General features: G+C 40.2%; 1 protein-coding gene across 2 annotated transcripts in view; it reads right to left on the bottom strand.

Moving 5' to 3' along the window:
* Nucleotides 1-20,719, bottom strand: part of Samd5 (sterile alpha motif domain containing 5) — a 405,507-nt gene that overhangs the window by 382,630 nt on the left and 2,158 nt on the right. The gene's annotated exons all lie outside the window — the stretch shown is intronic.

Raw genomic sequence — 20,719 nt, forward strand, 5'->3', positions numbered from 1 at the left:
AGCAGATACAGAGTCATCTCTCCTGTTCCTTGCTGAATATTTTTTTCATGTCCTGAAATGAGCATTAAACTAGCAAAATAACTGTGTGAAAGCATCAGTGGGAAGCTGGCTGCTTTTCTCTGAAGTAAGATGGAGACAGAAACCAAAGAAGTTTACTCAGTATTTTCTACAACTGGTATGCTTCTTTTATGTAAATATTCTGTCAGGCTTCCTATGAATCTATCTATAATGAAATGATAATGGTGTCCAGTTGCCCTATATCTGAACAAGACAAAGAGTTTATTTGCATCATAAAGTCAATAGGTTTGGGTAACTCTTCAGATCAATATATCTGACAAGTGCTGAGGTCTTAGAATAAATTCCAAACTCATTAAGACTACAAAGAGGTCCCTCAACAGCCTACCTCTCATACAGTTGGACCAAATTCTCATGTTAAAGGTTTGGTCCCTTGCTAGGACAACTGGTGCTATTAGGAGGTGGTTAGAACTTTAGGAGGTGGGATCTGGAAGAACTGGTCACCGGTGGCATGTATCTGAGGGCTATGTTGGGACCCTGTCTCTTTCTTCTCACTTCTCATCCTAGCAGGGATGATGCCAGCAGGTCTTAACTATCATGAGCTTCCTCTGTGATGCTTTACTTCACCATATACTCAAGGAAACAAGGCCCAGTGAGCATGGATTGAAACCTCTGAAATCATGGGCTGAAATCAACGGCCCCTCTGTTTACATTATTTGTCTCAAACATCTTGGCCCATTGATAGACACATTGGGCACATAATCCAAATCTGTGCTTCGTCTCATATCAAACAGCCATTGAGCTTCACCACCAACCCAAAGGAGGTCACTCACCTTTCTAAGTCCTGGATTTGCTACCTCATATACGCACTCATGGAACAAACATTTTCTGCAAGGTGCTGAGTACACAAAAGCTCATAAAATGGACAAGAGCTGCATGCAATCCACAGGCTTGCAGTTCCTGGAAGTTTCCAGTGCTTAGTCACACAGCAGCTCCAGTTCCCCTAGTGAGATCCATTGCCTAATCTCTACATTACAGTTACTCCCCAAAGTTTCTTCAAATTGCAGTCAAAATGAACAAGTCTCTCCTTGGCAGTCCCATAGAACTCTGTTTATATTTCTTGGCATTCACATTACACTAAAATGGCATATATACTTACATGTTTATAAATGGATGAATTTATACATGTGCATGTCTATATATGCATATCCTCCTCCAGATTATAAATTCTCTTAGGGAAAAGTTAAACCATAGCCATCTTCGAGTTCTTCCATATGACACCTAACAGTGCTTTGCATATTGAAATATAATAAATATGCATATATATGCTGAATATAACCATCAACACTAATAATCAGCAGATAGCATGTTAAGAGCAGTCCTAAGCAGAAGTAGGCAACCCATCAGATCTAAGCCTTAAGAACACTACCCTTGTACAATGCTTTCCCTGGATCACACTTGTCCCTGTGCCCTCTGCGCACGTCCATGCTTTTTAACTGAATAGCCACAAATCTTGTTCCCTATCCAAGCCCTGGTCCAGGGGTGACTTTCTGACAGTCCATTTGAAGGGGGTACATGAGTGACAGTGATAGAGTGCCCAGAGGCTGTCAGCTGTTGTCTCTGTGGTATATCCAATGATCATGTAGATCTGTCCCCAAATTGGGAACTTAAGATTGGATTAAAGATAATGTCTTACAACCACCAAAATGGAGATAAACCTTTTATCTCCATTTCCAGGAGACAGGTTGGCTTTCTCAGAGGTGTTTTTCTACCTGCATATGGTCAACAGACTAATCCTGCTTAAGAGGCAGGATCTGTCCAGCACAATACGGGGTGTATGCAGTAAACAGTGCTTTTCTCGGGCTTCTTCATCAGATTGCAATACAGACATTGCCAATATTGACCACACAGTAACCAGCCACATGGTTTATGCCTTAATTAAAATCGGCATGAAACTCTTTTTTTTGGGGGGGGGGCGTTTCGAGACAGGGTTTCTCTGTGAAGCTTTGCGCCTTTCCTGGAACTCACTTGGTAGTCCAGGCTGGCCTCGAACTCATAGAGATCCGCCTGCCTCTGCCTCCCGAGTGCTGGGATTAAAGGCGTGCGCCACCACCGCCCGGCCTGCATGAAACTCTTTAGAAGGCTTTGGTTTATTATTGTCGGCCTTCCACAATGCCAAAACACAAATGGGGAAAAAACTAGAATCACATCCTTTGTGTTCTGTGGCTATCAATATACCGATTCCATGTAAGTTTTCCCCTTATGTATTAGTGTCACGTGGATGTTTATTGTTGCTCTTTTTTATTCTTTGATAGTTACACACACACACACACACACACACACACACACACACACACACACGATGAATATATATCACTTCCTCTAATTCCATCTCATCCTCCCCCAACCCTGTCTTCCACTGAAAACCTTCTCCCCAAGTCCCCTTCCAAATTTCATGTCTTGTGTGTGAGAGCAGAATTTAAACATGGTTGTGTGCATGGGCCTGGGAGGTTATTTACTGAAGTGTGGGTAACTTAACCATAGTTATACCACAGAAGAAAGTGGTATCCCTGCCCCCAGTTCCATACACACAAGCAGCCACCATGAACTGCCAGTAGTCCCGGAGCCTTCCCCCTTCCTTGGTGAAATGTTGATGGGCTCAGCATTGTGCAGGTAACCACAGCTGCAGGGATTCACTAGTGAATGTGTTGATATATTGTGCACCCCAATAAAACTTATCTGGGGCTCAGAGGACAGAGCCATCCACTGGATTAGACACAAAGGCCAGACAGTGATGGCACACACCCTTCATCTTATTACTCAGGAGACCGAGATCCCTCTGGATCTCTGTGAGTTCAAGGCCACACTGGGAACAGAGCCAGACATGGTGGCACACACCTTTAATCCCAACACTTGAGATCTCATGCCTTAGCTTGGGAAGCACACATGCCTTTAATCCCAGGAAGTAAGATGGCAGGCCAGAAAAAGGTATATAAGGTGTGAGGAAACAGGAACTCACTCTCTGGAGACTGGGGATTTCCTAGAGGTAAGAACTTGTGGCCGTCTTGTTCTGTTTCTCTGATCTTTCAACTTTCACCCCAATATCTGGCTCTGGGTTTTTTTTTAACAAGACCTTTTAAGGTTCATGTTACAAGTGAATGCATGAGTGTTCTGGCCATGCCATGTCCTAAAGACACTCCCTTAGAGCAGTCCTTCTCAACCTCTGACTCTGCCATCTGTTCCACACTGTTCCTGGAGCCTTGTGGGAGAGGGGTCTCTATGGACTTCCACCCCAAGAACCCCTTGTCTGCAAGATATCTCTCTCTCTCTCTCTCTCTCTCTCTCTCTCTCTCTCTCTCTCTCTCTCTCTCTCTTTCCCCTCCCCCTCCCCCTTTCCCTCTCCCTCCTCTCCCTCTCTCTCTCCCTCTCTCTCTCTGAGATGTAATGTCACTTATCACCTTCTCCAAAATCTTCCTCTCTGACTTTAGTGGACGCTTTAGTCTGTGGATCCCATACCTGGTCCATAAGCCTACTCAGAGGGCTTATCAGAGTAGATGTAGTGCCTATGAAATTGTCTGTTTCCACAGTGAGTTCATGAGGGCATAGACCGAGCATTGAACTTCATAGCAACTCTATTACATCATAACATAACATAACACAACTAGAAAGGATGCTAACAAGAACTTTTGAATGAAGGCAGAAATGAGACCATGCAGCAACATAAACATCAATTTTAAAATCAAATGGTAACTTTTTCCAAGTTCTTTTCTGCAGGGACTCAATAGTATATAGTGATACAACACACCTGCCTTTTGTCCAACAGAGAAATTAAAGCAATTTCAATATGACTATACATTATTTGAGTACTTATTGTATCCTAGGCATTTTTAGGTGCTTCATACAAGATGGCATTGCTATCTTACTTTATATATGAGGAAACAAAGGCATCGAGAAAGTGTCCAGTGCTAATAGACAGCACAGTATGGTTATAAACATAATTAATGTTTTTTTTTAATTTCATTTTAATTAGAGATTTTTATGATGGTTTCTATATGTTCTTCTATAGCTTAATAAAGCTTTATACAGGCTTTTTTAAAAAAACCTATGCATAATTGATTATTTTTTAAAAACAAAGTTGAACAAATGCATGTGATCATATAACCATGACCATAATCAAGATATGTGCCACTGTCATCTCAAATGTTTGCCTTGGGCCCCTTTGGAGTCAATCCCTTCCTTCTATTCCAGTCCAGGACAATCATTGCTCAACTATCAGTACAGTTTGTCTTGCTTAGAACACCACAGAAATGAAGTCAGACACAATCTTTTGTGTCTAGCTTATTTCATTTGGTGCCATGACTCTGAGGTTTATCCCCATTGTTGGAAATACGGGCAGTGTTATTAGTGTTGCTGAGTTTACTCCACACCATGAATATGTGACTATTTCTTTGTTTTCATTATTGAGTAGGTGAGCATTTGTGTTGATTCCACTTTGGACATATTTTAAGTAAAGCTGCTGTGCATATTCATACCTCGATCTCTATAAGCCTCTGTTTCGATGGCCCTTGAGTAAATGACTAAGAATGGGGTACAGATTGGTTTCTTGGGGAGTTTATGCTCAACTTTGTAAGAATTCTCACATTATCCTCCAAAATGGTTGCACCATCTCTTCCTTCCCCAGAATCTTTAAGAATTCCACTTGTAGGTTCCTGATAGTCGTTGGTTCTAATGGAATTTTTTTTTTTTTTTTTTTTTTTTTGGTTTTTTTTTCGAGACAGGGTTTCTCTGTGTAGCTTTGTGCCTTTCCTGGATCTCGCTCTGTAGACCAGACTGGCCTCTAACTCACAAAGATCTGCCTGGGATTAAATGGGAATTTTAATTATAGCCATCCTAATTGTGCCATGTCTCATTGTGCTTTACTTTGCCTTTCTCTAATGACCAATGATGTTATCATTAAGTATATTTTCATGTACATAATTTTCATCCATATATATTCTGTGGTGAAGGTCCAAATATTTGTCAATTTTTTCTTTAATTTTCTTGTGTATGAGTGTTTTGCCTACATGTATTTACGTGCACCACTTGTAGACATCTCCTGCAAAGGCCAGAAAAGGGCACCGGACTTCCCTGGAATTGGAGTTACAGATGGTTGTGAGCCACCATATACGTGCTGGGAACTATGTGATTATTGGGAGTGCCCGGTAGAGAGTTCACAGTCAAAACTTTAATGGTAGTCTAGCCCGATTTCCATGAAAACACACACTTTCACAGATAAAATACAGGAAAGTCTTATCAGAGCTATTTAATATAACAACTAGAAACTTGGTCTAGTTTAAATGTCTCTTACTCAAGAGCGAGGAGGAGGGAGTCCATTTTCCAAAGTTTCCAAAAATGTTCTAATAGAATTTCAAATATTTACTGGGAAGACTATTCAAATACATGGCTATATAAATGAGCTGCTTACTAGAAACTTTTAGCTATATTTTAAGCAGCTGAATAAAAACATGTATGCCAAGATATATCTTTAAAAGCAATTATTGCTTATGAGATCTCTTACTTATGTCAACAGTGAAGCTACCCATAGGAACAAAGCAAAAGTCCCTTGTACATGTCCACTCCTCATAAAACCAGATGACAATTTGCAACCAGGCCTTTATTTTATTGTTTAATTGTTGGGATTTGGATCTAACAATGAGACTACCCAATTGCTAATTTCTCTACCAAAATGACTATTCACTGTTTCCAAATTCTACCTCAGATGCCAAACAGCCATTATAGATACTCAAAAATATAGATACTGTGGCTTATATCAACAGCCCAATTTATGTCTATGATTGGCCTACAAAATGAACCATCTGATTAAATGGTTGCTGCCGTTATATTGTTCTCTATATTGTCAAAAGGAAGGAGAGCCATGGATCCTAAGAGTGTATTAACAACTAAGCTAGAAAAGCATGGATTTAGTAGTCTTTGGAATGATCAGAACTCCCACAGCCCTGAACTTTCCTAAGAGAGCTTATGCTTGCTCTATGTTTAACAGTCATTGCCATACATAGGTAGTGGGACTAACTCTTCTTGCTATAACCAGACATGGAATAAGACCATGGATACCCAAGTTTAATAGGAACTTTACTTATAAGATTTCTATGATTTGACTTATATGTTATCATTTGTCCATCTTTCTATTATCTATCATAGTTAAAACATATTTTGTAACAATGAAAGAACCATTTGCTAAGTCAAATATGGTACATTCTACTATACCATTGAAATTTAATTAGTATACTATACTAAGCTTCTTATTAAAAACACTAAAAACTATAGGTTATATCCAATCCCCTTCCCATACCTATTTGTCACAATAAGCAGAGATCACTGTCAAATCCCACAATGCACTGTTTTTAGGCAGAATCGCAACCATGGGCTTTGGTGTCAGTACATGTAGATATTGCTAATTTTTTTTTAACTTTTTCATAATTCACCCAAACTCTTTAAGCTTCACTTCCCTCATCTATGAAATAGAAACAATCAAAATAACCTCTCCCTCAGAGGCTGTCATGATATTTGAATGAAATGGTACCCTATAGTTCTGCCCTGGATAACAACAACTACACTCATGTTCCAGTTGTGATCTGGCTTAGCCTGGTCCACTGTCTTGCACAAGACTGACTTACAAAACAGATCGAGGTGAGAATTGAAAACAGTATTCTATTTTTCCAAATTCATGAGGCAAGAGAGGAAAGGAACACAAACTAAGACTTTCCCTCCAGATGTGAGGAGGAAAACCAAACATGTTCATAACTGATTAACATATGGTCAAATGAAGACTAAGTCTAATTATCACAATTAATAAAATGAAATCCCAGTGAAAACACCTTCAGTGAACTGGCAAGCTCTTGCTTTTCAATACACCAGCTTACGAAAAGCACCATCGCCTCCTCCCTTCCTTCTAAAATCGTTTTTTAATATAATTCAACATATGGCTCCCAACCCAGCTTTGTTAGGGTGACTAAGAATATCATAATTGTTGTTTTGTTTTATTTCTGGAGACAGGGTCTCTTGTAGCCCAGGCTAGCCTTGAACTTGTTACATAGCTAAGGATAATGGTGAACTCCTGATTCTCCGTTCTCTACCTCCCAAATACTGGATTATAAGCACCCCCACCCACCCACAAGAAGCTGAGGGTTAAACCTAGACAGGCACTCTACCAACTGAGCTACATCTCCAGTCCTGGGGAGTATACTTCTCAGAAAGCAGGCCTCATATGGCCCAGCACTTCAGGGGAGTCATAGCCACCATGTTTTCATAAGTGATCAGAAGATAGACGATTCAATTCAGCACATTGCTAGGGTAAGTATATCCATTCAAGGACCCCATTAACAGAGATCTTGCTCTGGTCCAAATTGCTATGCCAAAAGCAGCAGTAAAAAGTCTGATTTAAAATGACACAGCAATAAAACTGAGCGTGAACGTAGCCAATCTAACGGCAACTCTCCACCACCTCTCTGTAATGAAGTAGGTCTCCAAGAGTAATTACTTTGCATACCCTCTGGCTCCATTCTAATGTATAATGGATGCAGGAGGCATCTCCTGACTTGTTTCCTAGTGCACAAACCTAAGCAAGTAGTGATACAGTGCATCTGTCATCCCAGGTGGCGACTAATCCCATTCTCTCTTCAGATGCCTTCAGATGATGGGGTCTTGGATGTAATTAACGACTTATCAAATTATCAGCTTTCACATTAGGTGGAGCCACTTGGCACCTTAACCTAATCCTGTAGGAAGCACATCCTAAGAACTGCTCTGGGGGGGTTTATGTCAAATATTTTCTTTTCACGGAGCTCATCTATAGCTTTATTACTTTCTGGCCATGAAAATATTGCTACTACTTAAAGCAGTACTATTTTTGTCAATCAAGAGCTTCCCGGAGGAGTGCTTCATAATACAGCGGGGTTGCATTCTGCGTTGATACATGGGTCCTTTAAAGTGGCTCTATCTTTATTGCGTGATTGATAGCTAGCTTGGGGAGTGTTGGGTGTATCCATTTTTGCAAACTCAGCTGACTTCAGCACCTGATTTACACATCTTCTCCGCAAACACACTATTCCTAAGCTCCATTTTTAATCCTTGCTTCGCTGACTTTTTTTTTTTTTTAATTTTTAAAAAGTCTACATCTACTTGACCTTTCAGTGAAAGTTTAAATATAAATTGAGGTTTGTTAAATTAGTATTCCTTGTAGAGTTTTCCAATTTTACCTTTGTTACCCATTGAGCTGTTACTACGACGCAAAGCCAAATATTTAAATGAAAATGAATGCCACTTCAATTTTTCTTACAAGGGTTTTCAGTTTGACATAGCATCTGGCAAGAAGCCTCCAGCCTGTGTCTTCCACTGAAAGGTCTGGGAGTTGGCTGGAAACAGGAAAAGGGTGGAGCATGGGAGGGAAGGACAGAGTGGGCAAGTGAGAGGATGAAGGAGGATCTTTTCCAGAGCCTGGGAGGAATTTCCTTAACTACACAGAGCAAAAAGGAAAAAAAAAATCCTTCCTTGCTATGAAAAACTATCTACTGCCTCCCACAGCGTCTCTGCTTTGGGATTCAAATCAAGACTGCTATGGAAGCCAAGAACAGTTCATTATCACCTATACCCCCTAAACAGATATCACTATTTTATAAAAAAATATTGTCATAAGGCCAAATATAACAACATCATGACAATGACTGGTGAAGACATCAAATGACTGAGGGTGAACGCCTAGCATTACTCACAAAATAAAAGACACAATGGAAAAAATGTGGTAAGGATTGGATAACAAGATTCTTATTCATTCTTTATCTCATACCCTGGTTGCTTCAAAAGACAATTTCATTCTTACTCAACAAGCTATGTAAGAATGCTTCCATATTGGGAAGTCTGTTAGTTCAATACTCTCTCAACATGGAGCTCAATAAGAAAAACCTTTAACTATTTTTAATTTTACATATTTATTAGGCGTGTGTGTGTGTGTGTGTGCGCGCGCGTGCACGCACACACACACACACACACAAGCCTGAAGTGCATAATCATTCACCATGGCACACAAAAAGGATCAAGGGACAAAATGTAGGAATCAGTTGTATCCTTCCACCACGGGGATCCTGGGGATTAGACTTGGGCTGTCATTCTTGGCAACATGACTCTTGACCCACTGAGCCATCTTGACAACCAAGAACTCGGCTATTTTTAAGTTGTTGAAATATGTTTAATGACATTTAATATCTATTCCTAATAAAGAAAAAAACTATTCCAAAGTTAGAAAAGGAAGGATGCTTTCTTAACACCATGAAGGCCTAAACTTTGAGCCAATGGCACAATAAGAGTTAAAACAAAAATCCTTACAATTTTACATTAAAATTTGGAATTGAATGAGGGTGCCTGATTGCAATAACTATTTAATCCTGTTTTATAAACTGAGCCCAATGCAATAACAGTAGAAAAAGAAATGAGAAATTTAATTTCAGTAAATAGGGGGGACATAATGTGTCTAACATAATTATGAACAGCATTAGCATATGATATAATATCATGTACCAAAATAAAATTCAGACAAATTAGATGGTTAAATTTTTAAAGGAAATAAAGAAAGATATTTATATGAATATTAACTGGCAATAGACTTGAACAGGGGTTTATAAGGACACAAACAATCTCTAAAATCAAGATAGGTTCTTCTTACTCATGTAAGGGAAAGTATAAAAGGCAAAGAAAAATTCAAGTAGGTTAATATTTTTAACAGTTATAACAGGTTCAAAAAGTTCTTGTTTGTTTGGCTTGATTTTTGGTTTGGTTTGGTTTGGTTTGAGTTTGGGGGCTATTTCTCTGGGATTTTTATTTGTTCATTTTGTTTTGTTTGAGACTGGGTCTCACGTACCCAGGGATGGCCTAGAACACTCTTTACAGTGAGACTGACTTTGAACTCCTGATCTTCCTGCTTCCAATGCCCAAGCAGTTGGATTCTAGCTGGCTACTGGATCTCGTTATGTTTCTGAGGCTAACTTGGAACTCACTATGCAGCCCAGGCTGGACTTGAACTTACATTCTCCCCTTGTAAACCTCCTAAGAGCTGGATTACATCACGGGACATCATATCCAGCAAGTGGTTGTGTTTGTTAGAGTTTTTATTAACTTTTTAAAATTAATTTTATCTATGAACAGATGATCTTTTCACAACGGAATAGCAAAGAGATAAATAACTGGAGAGATGACCTTCAGATTAAGAATAATTTACAATCATTAAGTTATATATAATATCAAAACATTAGTCAGATGTTTTGAATGACAACTATGCTAGGTATTATATAAGGCCCTTCTCACATAGTATCTCATTCATTCATCACAGAAGCTTAAGAAATGGATGAGATTATAGCCGTTTTGTAAATGAGGTTCAGTGAGATGAAACCACTTCTCCAAATAAATAACAAATGAAATCCCAACGTCATTCTACTTGAATATCTACCACCTGCATTCATCCAGCTTAGAAGAAATAGATTAAAAATTACTGATAAAGTATAACACATAAGAAACTTAAGTCTACGGACATTAAAAAATTCATAAAGTTCTAAACTAACACATTCTTATATTTGCAAAAATCTTTGCACCCTCTATTAAAATATGATTAACATCCTTAATACATAGAAAGCATTGGCCAAACAAACAGCAGAGGGCAATGAACAGGCAGGGAAAAGTATCATGAGTAGGAAAAACACAACTGTAATTTTAAGAAAACCACAAACATAAAGGGGTATAATCTGTAACTGAAGAAAATGTAGCTTAGAGAGTGGGAAAATGGCATTTTCAAATAACAAAGATTATAAAAACCAGTAACGATGTGGGTAGGTTTCAGCCCAGTGAGAGAATGCTGAAACCGAGTGAGACCTGATGAGACAGAATACGACTTAGTATTAAAATCACTTTTGAAGCGGGGTGTAATTGGGAACGTATTGGTGAAAGGGTATGATGCTCCAATTAGGATAAATTGTGGAGATCCATTATGCAGTACAGTGATTAGAGTTCATATTAATGTTTTGTACATGTAATAATTGCCAGGAGATTAGACCTCCAATGTTTTTAGCACAAAGACAACATGATAAATATCTGAGTAAACTAATGACTGAGTCATTTCACAACGAACTCATATATAAAAATATCACACTGTACACTGTGTTCAAGTCTGTCAACTGTATCTTCACAATGCTGAGGAAAATCAGTTTTAAAATGATACTTGCTAACATAGGCCCAGCTTTGTGGAGCTATATAGACCAGGTGTTTTTCCACATATATGGTTTTTAACATGAAATTTAAAATTTTTTCACACAGTGTCATGCTAGAAACTTCAATATAGGCTATTTAAAATTTCCCTTGATCCACCTCATGCATCTCCAAATTTCTTCAGTGCACTAGCTCTACTCTTCAATTTAAAAAAAAAAATGATATAAGCCTAATGATTTTCACTGTCAATAAGAACACCTTAAATCTGGAAAGCTCATTAATATTTACAAAGTAGCTTCACATATATCATTGAGCTCATATTGCATGTCTATGAGATGGATGTAGGCATTGTTTTACACAGAGAAAATTCGCCTAAAATCATCAGGGTTTTGTGTTTTACACTAACAGGAAAGTGTATCTCAACTGCTACCTATAGAAGTCATTAAGAACAAAATGACTTCTTATTAAGCATATGCCCCATGGGAACTCAAGAGGCGACTCTGAGGGTAATAGCACTTGCTGAACAAGAAGGCCCGAGTTCATATCCCCAGCACTCATAGAAAATGCCAAGCACAGCCCCACACACCTGTAAGGCCAGCAGTGGGGAGGACAGACAGGAGGATCACTGGCAAGTGTTTGCCACTAGCCTAGCTCTGGGTTCAGTAAGAGACTCTGTCTCAAAGGAGCAAAGCAAGAGAGGTAGATTAGGACACTCATGGCCTCCTCTGGCTTTCATAGGCATAACATGTATGTTTACATCACACACACACACACACACACACACACACACACACACACACACACACACCCCACATATATACCTACACAGAAAAGCACTAGCCCTATCAACAATTCTCAACAATATCAGTGATGAGATATTTCTTTTGGGCGGGGTTGGGCGGTTCTGCTGAACTTCCAAGGGACAGCATAAACTTTAGATTTACAACTCTTAGCGCCTGTTGCTGGTAAGTGCTGTGGTCTACATGGATGGTAACACAGACATTTCCAATTGCATGGTTGACCCCACACACACAGAAGTGGCTCCAAGAGTCCTTTTAATAGAGTAAACTTGGGATGCCACACCTGCACTGTAGTATCATATAGTCCCAAGAGAAGCAGTCAATCTGAACCAAATAACAATGGCATCATGATTTGTAAAAGCAACACAATCACACGTGGGATACCTCAATTCTAATATTCATCTGTGACCACTTGGAGTTCATTTTTTTTTAAAGATTTTTAAGTGCAAGGAAAAATATCTAGGTGAAAATTCTATTCAATAAATGACAGGTTTCCATTAAATTTGAACACTTTAAAATTATCTCATTTTAATTAATTGTTTTAAACAGAATGAATAAAATAATAATAGTGAATTATTGCATGACTCTTAAAATAATTTGTCAAATAGAGATGAGATATTGAATAATGATGTACTTGATGTCAGGCAAGGTAGGTACATCTTTAGTCTTACTGTGTTCATAGAAGAAAAAATCTTAGAATTTGTCTCATCTGTTTATTATGAGTTTGGTTAGCAGAGAATATATACCAATTATTTTTCTTCTCCTTTTAACCTGTTCCATATGAAGCAGATCTTATTTTGTTTATATTTGTAACATTATGGAAATTTAACAGCGAGATTTTTAGAGATCTTCGGACCATTTATTTCAATTAGAAGTGGTAATGAGATCTCTTTAAACTATTAGCTGTCACTTAGTCTTTATGGAAGACAAATTGTATGCTTAATGCCTCTTGGCATAAGCCAGTCATTCGTCTTTAATAGTTTTTATATCGACTGAAAACAAATATTGTCTTTTTTCTTCTTCTAGTTCTCCTCCCCAAGCTGAAGTCAGTAATCAATTCAAATAGCATTATTTCATAAAAATAGGAAAGGCCTGATAAAACCATTTCACCTCAATCCTAGAAGTGGTAATAAGAAGTCTGCCCCAGCCAAGGAATACATGTTGCTTGGAACTTTATCCAGGCTATGAGCTCAAGAAACTATGAGCACCACAGTTCCTAGTGCATTATCTTCCACCTCAGAAATGCTCTTCCAAGTACCCCAGAACAGCACTTGGCTATCTTAAGAGCCATCCCTAGTCTTCACGTGACTGACCTGCAGAAAAATTCGCTTCATAGCATGCCTTACCACGCAAGAGCAGACACAAATCTCATTTTGTCACAGGGCACCCTTGATTATGGACCTGCTTTAGTGTTGCTGTTGTTTTTCCCCACTCAAGCGAAGGAACATGTTGAAAACTGTTAAGACTTGACCTGGAAGCATCCGGAAGGAATTTGCAAGAACATAAGGAGAAGCAAATGCCAAGCCCTAAGGATACTGTGACACCATCTGAATGCTGAGCAACCTATCGAGTGAAGCACAGTTAATGGATGTCCCCCGCAGTCTACCTAAGTCCTCCCCAGTATGCCGCAGACACCTTCACCATAATTGCCAGAGATCAGTACTGGTGCTTCGTTATTTGAAAATACCGTGGACCTGACTGTTGTAGGTTACAGATTTCTTTGGGCAAGTTTCCACGTTGGCAAACATGTTTCTTATTGTTGTAAAAATACAAAAAGGATTATAAATACCACACAGCATAAAAACCACTCTATACATTACAACAGAATTACATCACTCCTCTTAATTACCTGATTGGGTTTAAATTATAGTAGATGTTTATCCCAAATTAGATCTACCTGAGAAGAATCAGAGCTTGACATCATGGAAGACCATCCAAAAACATCTTTGTATGTGTGAAGTTCAAGAAATGCTTCAAATATCAGCAATACTAAAATTTTATAAGTAAATAGTTTAAAGATCACAATGTAATTTTGAAATAGCTCTATTATTATTATTATTATTATTATTATTATTATTATTATTATTATTTGAGACAGGGTTTATCTGTGTAGTTTTGGTGCCTGTCCTGGATATCGCTTTATAGACCAGGCTGGCCTCAAACTCACAGAGATCTGCCTGCCTCTGCCTTCCAAGTGCTGGAATTAAAGGTATGCACCACCACTACCCAGCCAAAATAGCTATATTTTTAAGAAATAATTTTCATTATCACAATTTTCATTGCAGAGAATTGATTAGACATCATTTGTATGAAAAGTCTACCATGGGTTTATTACCAAATAAATGGGTATTACCAAATCCCCCTACCATTGGTGCCAGGAGGCCATTCTACATCCAGTGCTTCTGCATTCAGCTGCTTATAGCTGTGTGTGTGTGTGTGTGTGTGTGTGTGTGTGTGTGTGTGTGTGTTGCATAGCATATGGAGCTGAGGTACCTGAGCAAGCCTCCATGTAAGAGCAACTGGGGATAACCTAGCCAAGCACTTACCATAAGCCAGACTGTATCTGCCAAGTGCTCCTCCAGAATGCCTGGTAATACAGCTCACCAGAAGCCTTTTGCTTTCAGCTAGCAACTCCAGCAGTGCATCTCCCTGCCTGACCTTAAATGTGTGTATCATCTCTAGCCAGATTTGACAGGTCATGCCTATAATCCCAGCACTGAAGACATGGAAGCAGACAGGTTTTCTCTGAGTTCTAGGCTGTCTTGAGCTACAGAACATCCCTTCTCAAAAAATATATGCATGCATGTACACACACATACACACACACACACACACACACACACACATACACACACACACACACACACACACACACACACACACACACACACACACATACACACACATACGCCACATCTCCATCTATATACCTCACACTGGTCCCAGACATTGATGGTTTGGGCAAGTGAGCAAGAGGAAACAATTACTCCAGTCCTCCTGGTAATACTTTTGCAGGTGAGAAGGTGAGGAACAAATCTGACAAAAATTTGGAAGGCTTCTACCTTTGGGGATTTTCAGGTGTCCAGTTGTTTGGGGTGGTGTGCAATGCAATACCTCTTCCAAGGTGGAGGGTAAGTTGTAGCAGCTTTCTTCCTCCCACACTGAGAAAGAGGGACAGTGTCCAAGGTGCTTCTCTGCACTTGAGAGGCAACATATTCCTCCTTGAGTGCGCTACTCTGGCCTGTTAGCATGTAACCCAAGAAGCTGCTAGTTTGGAGTAAGTCCCCAAACAACAGAAGAACTGCAACCGCTCCAGGCTACAGCTAAGCCACTCAGTCACTTGGGCCATATGAGTCTGTGGATTCAGTGGTGCTTGTGGTGTTCAGGAAAGACAAAAGGAAGCTGTTTGGAGTCCTTGGCAAGACCCTGTTAGGTGAATCATACAAAAAGCCCTTAGGATTTTCAAGCAAGGTCTTGCTAGTTCCTTAATCTTGGACTTGTAGCCTCCAGAAATGGTAGAGAACAAATTTAAATGCCTAACAGCCTGTGTGTGGTTCTTGTTGAAACAGCTCTAGACTGACATGATTTTGATCTCCTAAGTTCAGGAGTGTGAACTCATCTAACCCATGTAGCAACCCTATGAGGTAGTCACTCAGGTTGTCTTTTTCTGCGATGCTGTCAAAGGTGACCTAGCTTAGTCACAGAATATAGATGGGACTTAAATTTAGCATCTCGTCTGAGCCTGTGCCCATAACCATTACACTACAGTGTCTTCAGAGGGAGGGATAGGAAGGCATGGTGCTTTTCTTACCTGGGGAACTTCTGAGAACCATGTAACTCACAGAAACCATATGCTGGTGAAGTTTGGGAGAGCATCGGCAACCCTGCTCTCAGCACATTACTTCCAGAGTAGCTAATAAGTGGAGAAAGACAAAAGCCATGCTTATGATGCCTACTCACACTTGATAGTTCAAAGGAGTTTATTCTGATCCTGGCTGTTACTCCAGGAGGACTCTGAAAATGAGCACCTCTTTAAACCAAACACCCTGAGCACCCCACTGACTCCCTCACAGCAAAGGTCTTTTTCTGAGTGTCCTACAGGGCCAGAATTTTAATTCTTGAGCCTTCTTCAGCAACTCTTAAGGGATAAATTCTTTTTTTTTAAATGTCATTTCATCACAATTGATCCTTTTTGTCACTAAAATAAACACAAGGGAAAACTTCTCTGACATCTAATGTTTATAAAAATCACATTGACCTTTGATATGCTACAACTACCATATGTCAGGTACTAGGCTAGGCTGTCCAGCTACAAGCAAAGATCATGTCTGCATAGCATGCTATAATCCAACTCCTAGGGCCTAATCCATGATAGACACTCACTATTGGTTAAACGGGACATAAGATGGGCAGGTGGGTGGGTCAACAGATGAACATCTATGCAGGTAGCTTAAAGGAAACAAGAATGGGTGGATGCAAAGAAGGATGGATGGATGGATATGACAAATAAACACGTTGGTGGACAGCAGAGGGTCCACTTACATGGAAACTCTACAGATCACAAACTGTCGAGAACATCAGCTCTTGTTTCCTCCCATTTCTTCTCCCCAGTGTTCCACCTGGACCCAAACCAAAAAAAGCCTAGAAGGAGCTAGAGTGAGGATATTGGTTGAACTGGAGAAACTGAAGTTTGCCAGCTTCCAATCTGTCCTGGTAATGTCACACAGGCAGAAGAGATTCTTGGGAGGAATAATATTTATTGTCATGCTAGCTTCTGCCAAGACCCCAGGCAAAATTCCAAAGGCCACAGCATGTCTTTGCCAGGATCTCTTCCTTTCTAAGGCTCTGTGCCTTCCACGCAGAGCAGCTTTCAAAGAAACTTCATCTCTCCAAATTCCTTCATCTTGGGCTATCTCCTCATAGCCTTATTACCGTGGAGCCTCGTTAATTTAATTTATACTAATGTGTGAATGACAGTTAACATTCCTATAGCATTATTAAATAAAGCTATAGCATTTCAAATAGCTCCCACTGGTAGAGAAGCAAGGAGACATTTTCCAGGGAAGAACTCCAGAAGTCTGTCCAGAAGATGGCCCAGCAGGTGTGAGAGGTCACTGGGCAAACCTGATGACCTACACTCAAACCCAAATAAAAGCTGAAGAGGAGAATCAACTCCACAAAGGTGTCTTCTGATCTTCACACATAGTACATGCAACATCCCCTTATACACGCATATCACCCACAGAGCGATGACAATAAACAAATTAAAATTTTCAAGGACTTTATAAATGCACCCCATTAATGTCCTACTTGGCCACAATGTGACTTCTTGAACAGTTTCTCTTCTCTGCCTCACCATCCCCACTGTGGCCATCCTAGGCATTGAAATATCATGGCTTCTAATGGCTTCCAGAATTCTACTTCCTCCTAACATGCCCCATTCTCCCAGTTCCCTGTAAAAAAAAAAGTTGGATGCAACTGTTCATGGTATCCTATGCTTCCCATCAAGGCAACGCCACACGGGGTCACCACTATAGATTCTATCTAGATCTTCCCCGCTAGACCTCACAATCTCTGAGGGCAGGATACCTGCCTGCATCCTGCCAACCACAGTAGGCTGGAGCCTAAAGAAGGTATTGCGTGGAGAAGCTCAGTCATAAAAAGTTATACACACAAAAAAGTATATGAAAATTATATACATTTATGTTTGTATGTATGTGCATATAAGTATGGCCCATTACAGAAGTAGAAATTGTAGCCATGGAAAAACCTAAAAAGAGCAGCCATGGGGTCATCTGTGCTCTTGGCTTGAAGCCTGGCCTTCCCAAGCTCTTGGTTTTCCAAATGAAGAAAACACAGGAGAAGCTGTTCTTCTTCTTCTTTTTTCTTTTTTCTTTTTTTTCTTTTCTCTTGAAGCTCACTGATCTAGAAACCTGGGCTTTTTTACTGATGCAAATTTTACAACCCTTTCAGGTCATCAAATTTTTTCCTTGGAAAAAAAATTACTCAGTTCAGACTTCTCTGCAAGAGGCTCACCATCCCCACTGCAGCCATCCTGGGCTTGATCACCTCCAAGCCACACAGTGTTCTCATTGCAGTACAAAATCCCAAGGATGGACCATGCTAATGACTGCCAGGGAGAGGGAGCCTGCTCTACCAAGCTGAATTCCAAATCAGTACAATGAACAGTGCACATTCTGACCATGACTGTGACAGAACCAAGGAAATCATGAAAATCAGAACTAGAATGTGGTCACATTTTAAAGAAAAAGACCCAGCACTGTCTGTGGGAGAGAGAACTGTTATCAGAAAACAAACTCCCACACAACTGAAACTCTAGAACTTAAGAGGCCATCATTTATCAACAGCAAATTCCAAAGGAGCAATGTGATTTGCTACTTCATAATTGTATGCTTAGTTTTATATCCATCAATTACATTTTTAAATCCTATGTCTATATGTGCTTTTCTTTCTTACAATTAAGTTTTCCAGCTCCATTCTTTCAGTCCCCAGGAGGAGCTTCCTGACAGAGGTAATGAGACCATTAACTGTCCCCATTTGAGTCTTCTATCAGTTAGAGAAGGAAAAGTAAATACATACAGAAAACAAAAATGGCCAGGCGGTGGTGGCTCAGGCCTCTACTCCCAACACTCAGGAGTCAGATACAGGCAGATCTCTGTAAATTGGAGGCCAACCTTGTCTACAGAGCTAGTTCCAGGATAGTCAGGGCTACACAGAGAAGAAAGCCTGTCTAGAAAAACAAAACGACAACAACAACAAAAACCAAAACAAAACAAAATAGAAAGTAAAAGTAGACGGGTTTTATCATTAAGCATTACTGTTAAAAGATATTTAGGTAAAAGTAAATTTGGAAGTGATGCATGTCTGTCCATGCCTATAATCCCAACACTTGGGGAAGCTGGGATAGGAGGGTCATGAGTTTGAGAACAGTTTAGATGACACAGCTTAATTAAAGTTGACAGAAGTAATTCTTTACATGGGAAGTAAATAGTATCACAATGCAAGTTGAATTTTTAATTTTTATTTTTTTATTATTATTATTATTATTATTATTATTGGTTTTTCAAAAGCCCTGGCTTTCTTGGAACTCACTCTGAAAGTCAGGCTGGCCTTGAACTCAGAACTCAGAAATCGGCCTGCCTCTGCCTCCCAAGTGCTAGGATTAAAGGCATATATCACCACTGCCTGGCCCCTGAAAACTGATTGTTTTTATACAAATCTGACTTACAAAAATATACTGTCATTAGGTGTGATGGTCACTCCTGTGATCTCAGAACTCGAGACAGAGGTAGGAGGATCTGGAGTTCAAGACCAGCCTCAGCTCTACAGTGAGTTCCAAAGCTACAAGAAAGAGATCTTGCCAGAAGAAAGAAAGGGAAATGCATTTGCCATGTTACTTACTGCTGTAAGCAGGACTCACAGCTCAGAGCCTCTGCTTAAACATTGCACCTGTCCCTTTAACGCTTTCCAGCTTGGAAATTGGAAGTTTAGGCTTGTTTTTGTTTGTTTGTTTGTTTTTTGGTTTTGTGCTTTATAACAATGGAACCAAAGCGCATTACTTTATGCCATCCACTCTCATCCCCAGCCCATGCCTCCCATCCTCTCAGCCACATCTCACGATAGCTGTCCTGGAGATCCAACTGGTCCTCGCTTGGCTCTTGGCGGCGCAACCTCACTTTCCTTCCTGGGATATTAGTAACAAACATGGAGCTGGGCTCCTGCTTCTTTAGTCCTGGACCGAGTATATGGTCTGCTGACCATGGTCCTTCTAACCACACTGGACACCCTATAAGGCTAGCCGCCAGTGATGCATGTGATTGCGCCTCTCCATTCCTCATCCCAGCACACATCAATGGTACCGTCAGAGCAGGTGGCTGGCACACGTGTTTGAGACAAACCTTCCTCCACCTATCCTTACAAAAGCAATGTACGTTCTCAGACAGGTGATCTCAATTGCCTCCCCTACCTGCAAGATAACAGGTGGATAATAATAAACCTTCATTTCCTTTTACTGTACCTACTTTTTGCATCGCTGACCCTTGAGCTTGCCTCCATTAGGCCGTTATTACCTTCCCTTGAGGCTACAGAGCACCTCGAGGGTTGGTGCCGCCCACAGGATAATTAGACCAGGGCATTTCCTCCTGCAGTGTTAACACTCCTGGCCAGCTACGCTTTCTTGCCAGGGCTTTTCAACTGGGCTTCTCTAGGCCCTTCCTTCCAGGCTAAGATGTTCATTTTCCTGTGAGTTCCAGGCAAACCCAGGCATTAACCTGTGCTCTCAGCGTCTCTGCCACAAACCAACTGGATTACCTAAACCAAGCCAGTTGGCGCTAGAGGCAGCACTCTGGTGTGAAAATGCACTTTCTGGTACTTAATTGTTCAACACCCCACCCCCACTCACACACACTCCACATGACAGCGTGTCTCACAGAGCAACTGTGAGAACTTATAGCCTGGCCTCACGTGCAAGAATTCCTTTCTGGGAACTGAAATGCTGCTTCCTTCTGTCCTTTCCCAAACAGATCCACTATAGACTTTCTAGAAGGATCTACCTTCCTTTCGTCTGGATCAATGAGTCAAACTTGTTATACCACAGATCCCAAAAGCATACTCTGAAGTCCAGTTACCTCGTTTGT

Source organism: Peromyscus leucopus, chromosome 8a, assembly GCF_004664715.2.
Source record: "Peromyscus leucopus breed LL Stock chromosome 8a, UCI_PerLeu_2.1, whole genome shotgun sequence".
NCBI classification, from domain to species: domain Eukaryota; kingdom Metazoa; phylum Chordata; class Mammalia; order Rodentia; family Cricetidae; genus Peromyscus; species Peromyscus leucopus.